This window comes from Protopterus annectens, chromosome 8.part0 (genome assembly GCF_019279795.1).
Source record: "Protopterus annectens isolate FY-2018-M chromosome 8.part0, PAN1.0, whole genome shotgun sequence".
NCBI classification, from domain to species: Eukaryota; Metazoa; Chordata; order Ceratodontiformes; family Protopteridae; genus Protopterus; species Protopterus annectens.
The window spans coordinates 276772981-276787980 of NC_056741.1; the positions used below are offsets into that span (position 1 = coordinate 276772981).

General features: G+C 45.3%; 1 protein-coding gene across 1 annotated transcript in view; it reads right to left on the reverse strand.

Annotated features, from left to right (window-relative positions):
- Positions 1 to 15000, reverse strand: part of UBQLN4 (ubiquilin 4) — a gene marked incomplete in the record, with an annotated part of 792664 nt that overhangs the window by 459339 nt on the left and 318325 nt on the right.

The window sequence follows — 15000 nt, forward strand, 5'->3', positions numbered from 1 at the left end:
CATCCGAAGGAAGGAATCTTGAGAAGTGCTCAGCAGGGCAAGATCCAAAATTTTTCTCCATGTGCCTTCCTTTCATAGGAACAAAAACACCCTGAAATAAATTCCCTTCCCTACCTGGGAGGGAGGCACAGACTGAGTGGTACCCTGAGCCAAGAGAGAGGCACAGACTGAGTGGTACCCTGAGCCAAGAGAGAGTAAAGAACCTCAGGGAAATGAGAGAGCTGATCCCGAGGAGGTTGAGGAATGCCTGAAAAAAGAGAAAGGGACTTGAAACCATGAAATATCCCCGATGGATAATGGACAGAACCAAATAATCTTAAGTGATTTGAAGTCAATTTAGGACAGGAAGTCGGAGGGACATGGGAACCTGGTCGAGGAGGAGGAGGAAGCAAACCCCAAATACAACCAGGCTTGTCCTGGAAAGAAGGTTTCTGGGTAGCAGAAGTAAGAGTAGACTTCGCAGGCGGCACATGCCTAGAACACTTCTTGCCCTTAGGAGGGCGAGGTTGCCTACGAATAAAGGCAGACTTGGAGGGATAAGTCCTCTGAAATTTAGGAATAGGAGAGAAAAAATGTTTCAGTTCCTGCAAGGCTTTGGCTTTGTCCTGGAGTGACTTGAAAATGTCAGAAGCAAACCCCAAATACAACCAGGCTTGTCCTGGAAAGAAGGTTTCTGGGTAGCAGAAGTCTGAGGAGACTTCGCAGGTGGCACATGCCTAGAACACTTCTTGCCCTTAGGAGGGCGAGGTTGCCTACGAATAAAGGCAGACTTGGAGGGATAAGTCCTCTGAAATTTAGGAATAGGAGAGAAAAAATGTTTGTTCCTGCAAGGCTTTGGCTTTGTCCTGGAGTGACTTGAAAAGGTCAGAAGCAGCAAATCCAAAAAGACTTACTATCCAAAGGACAATTCAAATGTTTGGCCTTAATGTCATCAGGCAAAACTTGAAGATGAAGCCAAGAATAATGTCTCATGACTGAGCCAAATGCAAAAGCCCTGTAAGAGGCATCAGCTGCATTTGTTTGAATGGCAGGCAAAGTACATTTGTGTACACTTAACATAAATGTAGATGTTCGAGTGTATTCACTGTTGCAGTCATCACTTGTGGGTTATCCCTACTGGGCAGCCCTCGGCCGGCTCGAATACCAAAGTAAAGGGTTTCCCCCCTGCATCAGCTGCAGGTCACCAGAGACTGATGTCAGGTCGTCAGTGCTATAAAGAGAGGCAGCCGATGCCATTACATCAGTTTTTCTTGCCCCCAACCACTTCCAAGAAGATCTGAAGGCGGCCAACCTGGGTAAGGCCATAAGAAAGATGGAGAAGAGAAAGGAGGAAAGGTGGGAGGGAAACAGGACTGCAACAGTGAATACAATCGAACATCTACATTTACGGTAAATGTACACCAAGTACAGCTGTGTACACTTACCACAAAGGTAGATGCTCAAGTGTATTCACTTTTGCAGTTATCACACTTGGGTTATCTGCCTGCAGGTAACCCTCAGTTGGCCCGAATACCAGAGTCTTGGGATTTCTGTGTCGGATGCTGTTGCCTCTTCCATGACGTCAGGTCGTCAGAGGTATAAAACATGCAGCCGACGCCATTACATCAGTTTTTCTTGCCCTAGATGTCAGGAGCCTCCAAAATAGGAAGCTATTACATGGTGTGGAACATCTCCAGTAAAAAGTAAATACCTCTGCCATAAAAGATGGCCATAAAGAGAATAGGTAAAAAGGATAGAGAAAGCCAGGGGGCTGGAGGGAGGGGAAAGTACAGTTGTGTACACTTACCATAAATGTAGATGTTAGAATGTATTCACTGCTGCAGTCATTACATTTGGGTTATCTGCTTGCAGTAGCCCTCAGCTGGCCTGATTAACAAAGTCTTGGGTCCTGTGTCAGTTGCTGTCCCTGTTTCCATGACGTCAGGTCGTCAGGGGTATAAAACATGCAGCCGATGCCATTACATCAGTTTTTCTTGCCCCAGATGTCAGGTGCACCCCTAATGGGAAGCAATTAAATCTATAATAAAAAGATATGCCGCCAACAAAAAAGCAAACGCACCAAAAAGCTTTTTGAGCATAAGTGAGAGTGGAGGTATAGCCAAAAGAAGAAAGGGGCTGGAGGGAGGGTAAACAGGACTGCAACAGTGAATACACTCTAACATCTACATTTATGGTAAGTGTACACAACTGTACTATGTTCTTCGTGTTTCACTGTTGCAGTCATTACATTTAGGTAGATTCCCAAAGCTAAGGTTAGGAGGAGGAATTTAAAAAGAATTAGGACCAGCTTTAAGGCCCTGCAAGACTGCAGTGGCAAAACCAGCTCTGGATTTGGAGAAAATCGGCAAATGATAATGCTTGGTGAAAGTATGTACAGAACTCCAGGTAGCAGCTTCTAGGATGTCCCTTGTAGGGACGCCCCTGAGAAAGGCTGTAGAGGTAGATGCAGCCCTGGTTGAATGGGGTCTGATGCCCTGTGGGATAAGTTTTCCATGGTGCTTATAGCAGAAATGAATGCAGTGGCCTATCCATTTTGAAATGGTTTGCTTTGAAATAACTTTCCCCTCTGTCCCTGCAGCAAATGCCACCAGCAGTTGTTCAGATTTCCTTTGAGGTTTAGTCCTGTCTAAGTAGAATCTAAGTTGTCTGTGCACAGTATCCGTTCCCCCTTTGTTCTGTGGGTTAGGAAAGAAGGTAGGCAAATGAACGGACTGATTTAAGAGCCAACACTGGATACCACCTTGGGCATGAAGGAGGAATTGGTTCTGAGGGACACCCTGTCCGCATGAAAGATGATGAAAAGCTCCACTGCCATAAGGGCCTGTAACTCGGATACCCTTCTTGCAGAAGTTATTGCTAAAAGGAAAGCTGTTTTCCAGGAAAGGAATTTTAAATCTGCAGTAGCAGCTGGCTCAAAAGGAGGAAGAGTGAGTTTCTCCAAGACAAAGTTAAGGTCCCAGGCTGGAGTTGGAGCTCTTCTCGGTGGCCTTACATTTTTGGCCCCTCTGAGGAACTGCTTGAGCAGTGGGTGAGAGAAGAGAAGAGGATTTGCGCTATAATGAGCTGAAATGGCCGAGGCATGAATTTTGATGAAGGAAAAGGACAAGCCCTTATGAAGCATCCCAGTCAAATATTGTAGAATCTGAGGTAAACTGGGCACTGCAGTGCTCATCCTTTGGGATTGGTTCCAGGTACAAAATCTTTTCCATTTTGCAGCATAAGATTTTCTAGTACTAGGCCTCCTAGCCTCTAAAATGATATCCATCACTGATTTACTGAGGGGTGGTAAAGGAGAGATCAGGTAATTAGCCAGGCTGCTAGGTTCAAGGTTTGCAGCTGGGGGTGCAGAATCTGGTTCTCCTGCTGAGACAACAGGGAAGGAGTCTGAGGCAGGTGCCATGGGGCCAAGCGTGACACTGCACAGGAGGGGGTACCAGTGCTGGCATGGCCAGTCTGGTGCAATTAAAACATCCTTGGCTTGTCCTGTTTGATCTTTAGTAGTACCTTGGAGAGCAGAGGCAGAGGAGGAAAGGCATAAACTGATAGGTTTTTCCAGCTGAAGGATCGAGCATCCACTTTCCAAGCTAGTTTGTGGGGAATCCTTTTGCAAAATTTGTCCAATTGATGGTTCTGGGGGGGACACAAACAGGTCTATTATATCTGGGCTTCCCCCTTTGCCTGTCAACATGTTGAAAATCCTTGGTCCCTGTTTCCACTCATGTGGATCCATGAGGTTTCTGCTTAGTCTATCTGTCCGTGTATTTAGCTTTCCTGGCAGGAATTGAGCTTGTAGATTCACTTGGTAGCTCAAGGCTGTGTTCCACAATGCCATGGCTAGTCTGCAGAGGTGGTAAGAGTGTGTACCCTCTGCTTGTTTATGTACCACAAGACCATGGTGTTGCCTGTCTTTACCATTAGTTGTCCTGGAAGAATGTGGTCCTTGAAGGCTGTCAGAGCATTCTGTACAGCTAACATTTCCTTTTGATTTATGTGTAGGTGCATTTGACTTGGGTTCCATTTGCCCTGAATGCACTTCCCTGCCAGGTGAGCCCCCCATGCATAGTCTGATGCATCTGTTGTTAAGGTATGGGCGGCAGGGGGTAGTGTGAACGGCAGTCCCTTTTTTTGGAGGCAGGCCTCTGCCCACCAAAGGAACTCTAGGCGTAGGCAAGGTATGATAAGAATCATAGCTTCTAGGTCTTGTGAATGTTGACAGCATAGGCTTTTGAGATACCATTGTAGTCTCCTCATATGTAGCCTTGCATACAGAATTAGAAGAATGTAGGAGGCCATGAACCCCAAGGCTAGCAGTATTTTCCTTGCGGATAACTGGGTTTTTGTGGCCACTTGTTTGAAGTAGGTTGTCAAATGAGTCTGTTTCTCTGGCGTGAGGAATGCCATCTGGGAAGTTGTATTCAAGCTTGCTCCCAGGAATATAATTTGTTTACAGGGTACCAGGTGTGATTTATTTTCCTTTATGGTGTACCCCAGACAAGTCAGTACCCTTTGAACAAAGGCCAAAAGTATGTCCTGGCTTTCTGCCTGAATTAGACAATCGTCCAGGTATGGATATACTTGAAAATTTCTTTGCCTGCAGAATGCAATGACTGGAGCTAGGCACTTTGTGAATACCCAGGGTGCAGTAGATAAGCCAAAGGGAAGTGCAGAGAACTGATGGTGCATGTAGCCTGCTTTGAAGTGTAGGTATCTTCTGCAAGACTCCCTGATAGGGATGTGCAGGTATGCTTCTTTTAAGTCTAGTGTTGCCAACCATGCATCTTTGCCTAGCATAGGAAGCAGCTGAAGAGACAGCATCTTGAATTTTAGAATCACCAGAAAGGTATTTAAAGAAGAAAGGTCCAGGATAGGACGCCATGTATCGCCTTTTCTGGGTACAAGAAAGTCTCGAATAGAAATCTTGTCCCTTCGAATAGAAATCTTGTCCCTTTTCCTCTTCTGGTACCAACTGAATAGCCGCCATGCTTAAGAGAGAGAGTACTTGATTTCAGGCCTCTGCCCACTGATTTGGGGGTAGGTTTGGCCACCTGCTTGGTGTTGGTAAGGTGTGGAAGTGAAATCTGTATCCTTGGGACACTACATTTAAAACCTATTTGTCCTAGGTAATGAGTTCCCAGTTTTTGGCCTGCAGACCAATCTTTCCGCCTAAAGGAGCATTCAGTTGGGAAGTGCTTGGAAGTTTTAAAAGCAAGTCATTGAGACAGTTTTCCATAGGGGGGGTCTTACTACTCCCTGATTTGGGTGCGGAACCCCCCCCCCCCCCCCCACTGCTTAGTCTTGTGTCCCCTGGGACTGAAACCTGGGGTTTCTGCTGTGTCTGGGTTTGGCTTGAAAAGACCTAGAAGGGGCTGGAAAGGACCAATTCGTAGAGGGCCAGTGCCTACTAAATCTCGGAGGCTGAACTTGTAAGAAATCTTTAACAGTTTGCATAGATTTAGCTTCATCTTCCATCTTTTTTAGAACTTCCTCAGCCTTGTTGCCAAACAGGCAGTCCTGATTTAAGGGAGCATCCAACAATTTAGCTTTAACATGATCAGGTAAAGATTGCTCCTTAAGCCAAGCATGCCTTCTGAGCACAGACCCAGTAACAGCAGCCCTGCAAGAGGCCTCTAATGAATCAAATCCACCTTACAAAGTATGTTTTCCAACCAGTTTAGTAAAATGCATTAAATCCTGTAAATCCTTATTTTCAGCACAGTCACGAATCAACATAATTTTCTGTTTAAGCAATCCAATAATATGCTGCTGATACTTTAACATATGAAACTGGCAGTTTAAAGCCCTAATGGCCAGGGTTGCAGAAGTGTAAACCTTCTTACCCCATCTATCTAGTGCCCTGGAGCCTCCATCAGGAGGAGTAGGATTTTTAGCAGTAGAAGCCTTAATGCCCTTGGGTCCCTGTGAAATAGACAATGGATCCGCAATAGGATTTTTAAAAAGGAACTTGTGTGAATCAGGAACCCTGTAATAACTGTCAGGTTTTCTGCAGAGGCAAAGAATCAGAGGCCAAACTAGATTCCGAAAAAGCATCATCAACAATGTCTAGCACAGGAGGAATAGCTAAAGGCCTATGCTGAGGCTGGAGTAAGAAATCCCTAAGCCTCTTTTTTGAATCAGAAAAATCCTGGCTTTCCCAGTGGAAATGCTCCTTTAGAGTATGTAAGGTTTCACCAAAGGAAAAATCCTCTGGAGGGGAAGCAGAGGGAACAGAGTCCTCTGCATCAGGATCCTCATAAGTAGATAAGGGCAAATCCAGATCATCAGAAGAATCAGAAAAATCAGAATCCTGGTCAGAAGATTCAAAAACAACTTCAGTCCTAGGTCTCTTAGAAGGGGGAGGTTGGCTTCCCCTGATTAAAGTTATAAGATCTTCAGCCATGCTTATCATTTGTTTTTTAGGCATAGAGGCCAGAGCATGCGGCCTGGGTGTTGGTTTTTTAGGCATGGTTCGAGATTTAGGCCTAAATGAAGGAGGCGTCGGTTTAATATGCAAGTCTGTAGGCCTGAATACACCCTCAGAAGCCGGTGCCTGCACAGTGGCTCCGGACCCATTCAAGGTAGAGACATCCGCGGGTTCCATAGTTGAAGCATATCGCGGCATACGAATGGGTCTCAGTAGAGGCCTGCACATCAGAAGTAGCAGGTATCAGGGGCTGTGAAAGCACCTCAATGAGTACCGGCGAACCGGCTTAGGAGAAGCGTCAGCAGTTTTGGACCTCGGCGGCCTGTGTCTGTCTTTATCTTTGCGTTTTTTCGAAATCCCGGTAGTCGTATGGCTAACCGACATTTCCGGATAATTAAACAGAGAACCGAAATACTTAGAGGCAAAAATATACAGACGATGGATAGTGCGCTGATTAAATAAAGCACAAAACCGACAGCAAGGTACGTTGTGGTCAGGGCTTAGGCAAGGAATACAGTATGAATGAAAATCTTTTGAGGTATTTGCTTTCTACAAGAAATGCAATTAACTTTTACTGACATCGGTAAGGAGCAAGAAAAAGTTTCCCCAACAGGGTACTTAGCTTTAGTTGAAGACTTCGGTACTGAAACTCGAAAATGAAAATTTCAGGAGTCAGCCGACCGGCACTTGCGAACTGCTTCTGCTTTGGGCACCGCACGGCAAGAAAGACTGATGTAATGGCGTTGGCTGCATATTTTACACCCCTGACGACCTGATGTCATGGAAGAAGGGGCAGCAACTGACACAGGACCCAAGATTTTGTTAATCAGGCCGACTGAGGGCTACTGCAAGCAGATAACCCAAATGTAATGACTGCAACAGTGAAACACGAAGAACATCCAGGACTGCAATAGTGAATACACTCTAACAGCTACATTTATGGTAAGTGTACACAACTGTACTATGTTCTTCATGTTTCACTGTTGCAGTAATCACCCTTGGGTTGATTCCCCTTATCCCACAATGCACTGCTGGAATTACTTCAGATCTTGTTTGCTGAGAGTAACAGTATATACATATATACAAACATATACATACCCTTTTATGTATTTCTACCAAGAACACTTCCCAAAGGGGAAGAAGAAATATTGAATAACCAGGATGGTACTAGCCTCTAAGTCAACAGTCAGCCAGGAGGGGGAAGGAGGGAGGGATGTGAGAATAAAGGCGAGATAAACAACTCACATGGAAAGTTATGGTTAAGTACATAACTTCTTTATGTGAAGTTGTTAAATCTCGCCGTTTATTCTCACTGATGGATAGCGTCCCTAGCACCCTCAACCCTGGATGGCTCATGGGAGTATGTTCTTCAGTACCGTAGAACCAAAGGAAGATCTGTCCCTTGAAGCCTTATCTACTTTGTAATGCGTGATAAAGGTATGAGGCTTAGACCAAATGGCTGCAGCGCAAATAATGTCAAGGGGCAATTTAGCTTGAAAAGCAGAAGACGTAGAGACGGCTCTGGTAGAATGAGCCTTAGGGTTTGTGTGTTAATGGCATGTTCGCATTTTCATAAACAAAGGATATACAATCGGATAACCATTTAGATAAGGTGGTTTTAGTCACTGGATTGCCTTTTCTTGCTTCTGAGAAGGATACAAAAAGTTGGTCTGATTTTCTAATATCCTTAGTTCTGTCAAGATATAATCTGAACTGTCTGTGAACATCAAGTTTGTGCGGCATGTATTCCAATTTGCTAGAGTGGTTGGGAAAAAGGACTGGCAGCTCAAAGACCTGATTGATATTTGACTCAGAACAGACTTTAGGTAAAAATGAGGGGTTTCTTCTGAGAGATACTCTATCAGCATGGAAAATCATGTAGGGTGGTCTGATAGATCATGCTTGAAGTTCTGACACTCTGCGGGCAGAAGTAATGGCCACAAGAAATATTGTTTTCCAGGATAAAAATTTGAGATCACAAGAGGATGCTGGTTCAAAAGGAGGAAGAATAATTTGAGACAGCATAAGGTTTAAATTCCAGGGAGAATAGGGACTTTTGATCGGAGGTCTCATATGAATAACGCCTTTAAGAAAAGTCTTAGACAATTTATGGCCCATAACATTTGAGCCACCAAACCCAAGGTGAAAATTTGAGATGGCAGCTAACTGAACTCGAACTGTAGCAGCTGCTGCCCTTCCTTAAAAAATTTTGTCAAAAATTCTAAAATAGAAGATAGCGGAGCTCAGAAAGGGTCAATGTTCTGCGTGTTGGCCCAAATTGAGAACCTTTTCCATTTACTGCCATATAATTTCCTGGTAGATGGCTTGTGAGAAGACAAGAGAATTTGCCTTGTATCTTCTGAAATTGAATGAAGCCTGGCAATTAGGGGAAGTGGATTAGCCAAGCAGTCAGTTTCAGGGACTGCAGTGAAGGATGAAGGTCCCCTGACGGGTGCGTCAGAAGGTCTGGAACTGGGTCCAGGATCCATGGATCTTCCAACAGATGATGGTGGAGAAACGGAAACCAAATTGGTCGAGGCCAGTAGAGGGCTAGGAATATAACAGTCCTTCCCAGCGATTTTGCTTTCCGTAAAAATCTGGGTATTAATGGGAGGGGTGGAAATGCATAAAGGAGACCTGGGAGCCAATCGTGCAGAAGTGCATCTCTCAGGGGATGACTGGGAGGTGGTATTAGGGCAAAGTAGCTTCTGCATTTTTAATTAATGAGGCTGGCAAAAAGGTTGCAGCAAGGCTGGCCCCATTTGCGGAAAATCAACACCGCAGCTTGTTGTTTGAGAGAACACTCATGAGGGAGCAATATCACCCTGCTTATCTTGTCCGCTATCACGTTGGATTTCCCCGGGATGTGCATTGCTAACAGAAAATGCTGGGACGACACAGCCCACTGCCAGACCCTGAGGACTTCTCGACAAAGGGGGTAAGACTTGGTTCCACCTTGCTTGTTCAAGTACCAGACTACTGACATGTTGTCCATCTGAACTGCAATAGTTCCTAGAGGGAGAGAGTCCTGAAAGTACTGCAACGCCAGAAGCACCGCTCTCAACTCTAGAACACTGATGTGATTCCTGATTTGTCCATGTGCCTTGGGCAGTCTTTCCCTGAAAATGCCCCCCCCCCCACCCTATCAGGGAAGCGTCCGTGGTCACAGTGGCTACTGGGGGGGCAAAGGGTATTCCGATTGTGACATGAAGAGACATCAACCACCACCGAAGGTCTCTCCTGCAAGAATCCGTGATGGGAATCATGTGGTGCATCGGTAGTTTCTGGTAAGACCACTGAGCGAAGAGGAGCCATTGAAGAATTCGCATATGCATCCTTGCAAGTGGTATAGCCAGGATTGCTGCCACTATCAAACCTAGCACCTTCAATACCTCTACTGCTGCAGCTTTGTTCTTTGACACCAGTGAGCTGACATTTTGGCGGAGAAGAGAGACTCTTTCGACAGGGAGAAGTAGAGTGGTAGTTGAGGTATCTAACTCTGCTCCTATAAGAACAGTATACTGCGATGGCGATAAGGCAGACTTTTCGAAGTGGATTGTAATGCCTAATTGATGGCAGAGTGTCAGAGTGTATTGTGTTGCCTGAGTCAATTGACGCCTGGTGGCAGCGGTGAGGAGCCAATTGTCTAAGTATGGAAACACCTGGAATCCTAGACGTCTCAGGTGAGCCGTGACCACTGCCATGCATTTGGTGAACACTCTGGGGGCTGTAGTGAGACCAAAGGGCAGGGCTCGAAACTGGTAATGATTGGCTCCCAGCCGGAAGCGCAGATGATCTCTGGAGCATCTGCTCATCTTTATGTGATAGTACGAGTCCTTGAGATCTATGCAGCACATCCAATCACCTTTCCCTAGGAAGGGAAGAATGGACTGAAGCATGATCATTCAGAACTTCTCCTTCTTTATGAATTGGTTAAGTCTGCTGAGGTCCAAGATAGGTCTCCAGTCCCCTGTTTTATTTGGTACCAAAAAGAATCTTGAGTAAGTTCCGAATCCAACTTGGTCTGCTGAGACTGGCTGGATGACTCTTTTTCCTAGCAATCTGTGGACCTCTACGATTGCTTGTTCCCTGAGATTGGGTGGAACATCTGGGATTCTCTTTACAAGAATGGGAGGGGAAGAAAACGGCATTAAATATCCTCTGGAAATGATGCTTTGTACCCAAGTATCTGATGTTATGTTTAGCCAAGCTTCTGGATACAAAGACAAGAGACCCCCGACTGCCTCCAGAGCCAAACAGTCGGGTCCCCTTTCAGGGGCGCTGGTAGGGTTGATCGGAGAACTGACCCATGTCACCCTGTTGCTGCGGACCCCCTCTGCCGCAGGGGTGGCGTCTTCCGTTATAATCCTCTCATCTGCCTCTAGAGGGGGTTTCTCCACGTGTGTCCTAAAAGGTTCCCTGTGCTTTTCGGAACCACATTTTCCCTCCCCTAGGGCCCTTGGGGTAGGGTCGAACAGGGGTCGAAAAACGGACTCCAACAGCAGATAAGGTCTTGCCTTCCTGCTCACACCTGGTTAAATTTTCCTTTACTTTGGGCCCAAACAGTGATGAGACATCGAATGGAGTATTAATAAAGGAAGACTTAAAGGGTTCCGCAAAGGAACAGAGATGCATCCAGGCTTGTCCTCGAAGAGCAATGCCCGAACTAGCGGCTCTACTCGAACCATCAGCTGCATAGGATATGAGACGTATGGACGAGTTTACCACTGAGTTTAGGGTAGCGAGCTGGGCATGGACTTTGTCGGCCACCCCTGCAGCTACCGTATCCTGGAGAGTATCTCCTAGCTCTTTCAGGAGATCTCTCTGTAGTCTCGTAAAGTGGGTTAAGTAGTTCAGTGATCGCAGAGAAAAAGTCGCTGAACTAAACATGCGCTTCCCATATCTATCCATGACCCCAGAATCTCTGCTAGGGGGATGGATAGAGGTGGATGTCTCAGATACTTCCTTTTTGGTGGCTGCAGCTACCACCATGGCATCAACAGGCACTCCCTTTGTCAAAAATGGCTTGTCCACTGGGGCAGACATGAATTTATTGGGCTTACGAGGAACAGGTTCCATGGCCTCCAATGACTCCCATGCCTTACGAGAAATCAGTTCCATGAGCTCATCGTAAGGCGGAGACACCCAAGAAGTGGAAGGTTGAAACCCAAAAGCCTTGAAGAGCACGGACTCATCCTCAGTAGGGGTCTTGGACTGCAAATTGCCCCTCTGACTAAGAATCTCTAGTATCTCTGCAAAGGAGATATCCTCAGAGGGGGATCGAGGGGACCCTTCTGACTCATCTAAGTCCGTGTCAGATGTCAAAGACTCCTGTGGGGAGTCTAAGTGCCTCCTCTTGCACAGTCTTTTCCTGAGCACCTCCTCAGTGGGGGGATCTGGGGAGGTCTCAGAAGAGTAGGGGACACCCTGTGGGGGTACTTGAGGCTTAAGGTCTCTATGCTTAGAGGAACCGGTAGATGAAGAAGCAGACAGAGGAACTTGAGGGGAGAGGGAAGGCTGAACCGATGCTGACATCTTTGGAGACAAAACTCTCCTCATAGCATTGAAGGCACCATGGCTCCGACAAGGAGTGGACGGACCCGAGAGTCCCGTCCGATCCTCCCGCACCGAAACCCTGGGCTCCGAGCCCAAGGTAGGAGCCGAGGTCATCCGAGCCGAAGCCCCGAGAGAAAGAGTCAGCACCGACAAATCAGTTCGACTATCCTCCCCGGACAAGACGGGAGAGCATCGGCTCCTAGAGTCTACTGTTGGCGCCGAGGACATCCAAGTAGATGGAGCCAATAAGACTGGTGTGGGTATCGGCTCCAAGGGTTCGACAACCATCGGTTCAGTTTCCTTTGGGTCCAAGAGTCCAGTACGGCTCGGAGGAGGAGTAGACAAATCCGGTTCCATGGTCTTCGGCACCGACGAGCTGGTCGGGGCCAACAACAATTTGGCAAGTCCTGGTGCCTGTAAAAGCTTCTGCACTAGCCAATCCATGTCCAAATCTAAAAGGCTGACTGAGGACTTAGCTGAATGCACTGAAGGTGCTGACTGGAGTAGAGGGGAAGAAGGAACTTCAGAGACTGGCTCCGAATCAAAGGTGCACTCGGTTCCGAGGTCTGTGGAACCGATGACCCTCCTTCTGAAATTTTTGCCTTTTTTGTCACTTTTGTCTGAAGATCTGGATTTTGAGGATTTGGAGGATGAGTTAGTACCCTTCATGGCTACTCAAAACCTCAGAAAAGGATTGCTGTAGCAAACCCCTGTCTATTAGCTTCCTCCTTCTCTCCAAGAGGACTCTTGAAGAAAAGGAATGGCAAATGCTGCAAGTGTCTTGGAGGTGTTTAGCCCCCAGACAGTAGAAACACTGAATGTGTCTGTCAGTGACGGACATTTTCTGCCCACAATCTGGGCATTTTTTGAATCCCGATTTTGGATGGGATTTCTCCTTTTCATCAGACAGTTAGTAATCAACAGTAAACTGAAAAGAGTAAGATAGAAAAGTCCTTACTCACTTTTAAAGATCCACAAACTACTAAGCCCAAACCGGGCACTAACTATAACAATATAATTACAGATTACAAATATAGGGCTGAGAGGCCCACAGAGAAGAACCCTGACTATTAAAAAGACTAATAAGAGTAAAAAGGGCTAAATGCCCACACAAATCAAGAAGCCAACAGGGCACTAACTATTTAAACTGTTTAAAACTACATAAACTATAGATTATATTAATAAACAACCTGATATTAACACACAACTATTTTAGTAACAAAAAGTAAAGGTTTTCTTATAAACTTGCTGTTATTTTTCCCACAAATGGTCCGAGCTAGCTGGATCACCAAGATCTCTCTTACCGCGGCAAACTAGATCGGAGGTAATTCCAGCAGTGCATTGTGGGATAAGGGGCTTGGTCTCGAGCTACTGGCAAACCTTGAGCTTTGCTATCGGCCGTGTCGAAGCCGAGGATCGGCTCCGAACCCATCAGTGAGAATTAACAGCGAGATTTAACAACTTCACATCAGTCAGCCTAAGAAATATTATGGTGTTTGATTGGCCCGACATCTCAGCCAAACATGGTGGGAGGCGTTTTCCTGTTTTGTCTGTCACTGGCTCAAAAGTCGGCATCTCAAAATTCCATTGTAACTGTGTTGCAATAACTGAAAAGCTATAAAATGACCTGTTTAAGAAAGCACTACCTTACTGCTGCTCTATAAAAAAAGAACATGCAGACAACTAAGCTTTTAGTTCTAGGGCTCTGAATTTATCAACTAGAAGCTTCAGAACCAGAGCTTTCAGACCAGATCAGGACTAGTGGGGCCACTAAGCCCACGTCCACCTTGCCATGGCCTATCTTCCAGGGTTTCAACACTTTTCTATGCTTCTTTTTATTTATTTATTTTTTAAAGTAAACAAAGAGAAGGCCCAGCCAGCTCTGAAAAGAGATGCACCTCTTTGCCTATGGCAAGAAGCTGTTTGAGCTCTAATGTTTTCTTCCTAAAGACCTAAATCAGTTGCTCAGAATAAGCAGAAGTACATTAATACACATAAAATGAAATAACTATATATATATATATATATATATATATAAATCCACAAGGACACTTCTGGTATATGAACTGTTACAATAAATGCCACGGTTCGGACTCAGGAAACAGAGCAGCAGATGCTCAGCAGCATGAAGGGGAAAGAAGGTTTCAAAATGGCGCCTGCTGTTGTGAGGCACCTATGAAGACTTCCTCTTCCTAGTCTTCATAGGTGCCTCACAACAGCAGGCGCCATTTTGAAACCTTCTTTCCCCTTCATGCTGCTGAGCATCTGCTGCTCTGTTTCCTGAGTCCGAACCGTGGCATTTATTGTAACAGTTCATATACCAGAAGTGTCCTTGTGGATTATATATATATATATATATATATATATATATATATATATATATATATATATATATATAATATATTTTAAAAGAAAAAAAATGCAAAAAAAAAAAAGCCATGGGACACACAGCTATATAAACTGGATATTTGAATTATTTGTACAAGTGACGTGAAGACTAAATGCCTGGATTGCAGCAATAATAAAAATGCCATCAGCTGCCCTCTACTTTTCAAAGTGTCAGTCTGGCACTAACATGACAAGTACACCAGCCCACTGAGGAACATCCAAAGCCCTGACAGTCCAGTCACTCACAGCAGCATACACTTGCAACTATTTCCTCATTGCAGTGATCCCTACGATACACAACTGTTTTAGGCTGTTTGCTCTTACAGGTGTAGTCAAAACGATACATTTCAAGATACAGGGGGATGTGTGAAAAAGTGGTGGTAGTGAAGTAAGGCAAGGGATGCAAAAGCTATAGTAGCTAAATCAGAAAGTTACCAGATATACTGCCTGAATTGCATTTGGCACATAGCACAAGTCCATACCTCTCAACCTCTTCGAGCAAGAAATCTGGACAAATCCATAAATAAAAGTGGGACAAAGGCCTAAAAATAGGGACAATGTTTAAATATTGCTCTTACAAACTTAGAAAGTTGATAGAATAACAGATGTTTGCATTAGCATGAATTTTCTGAAGG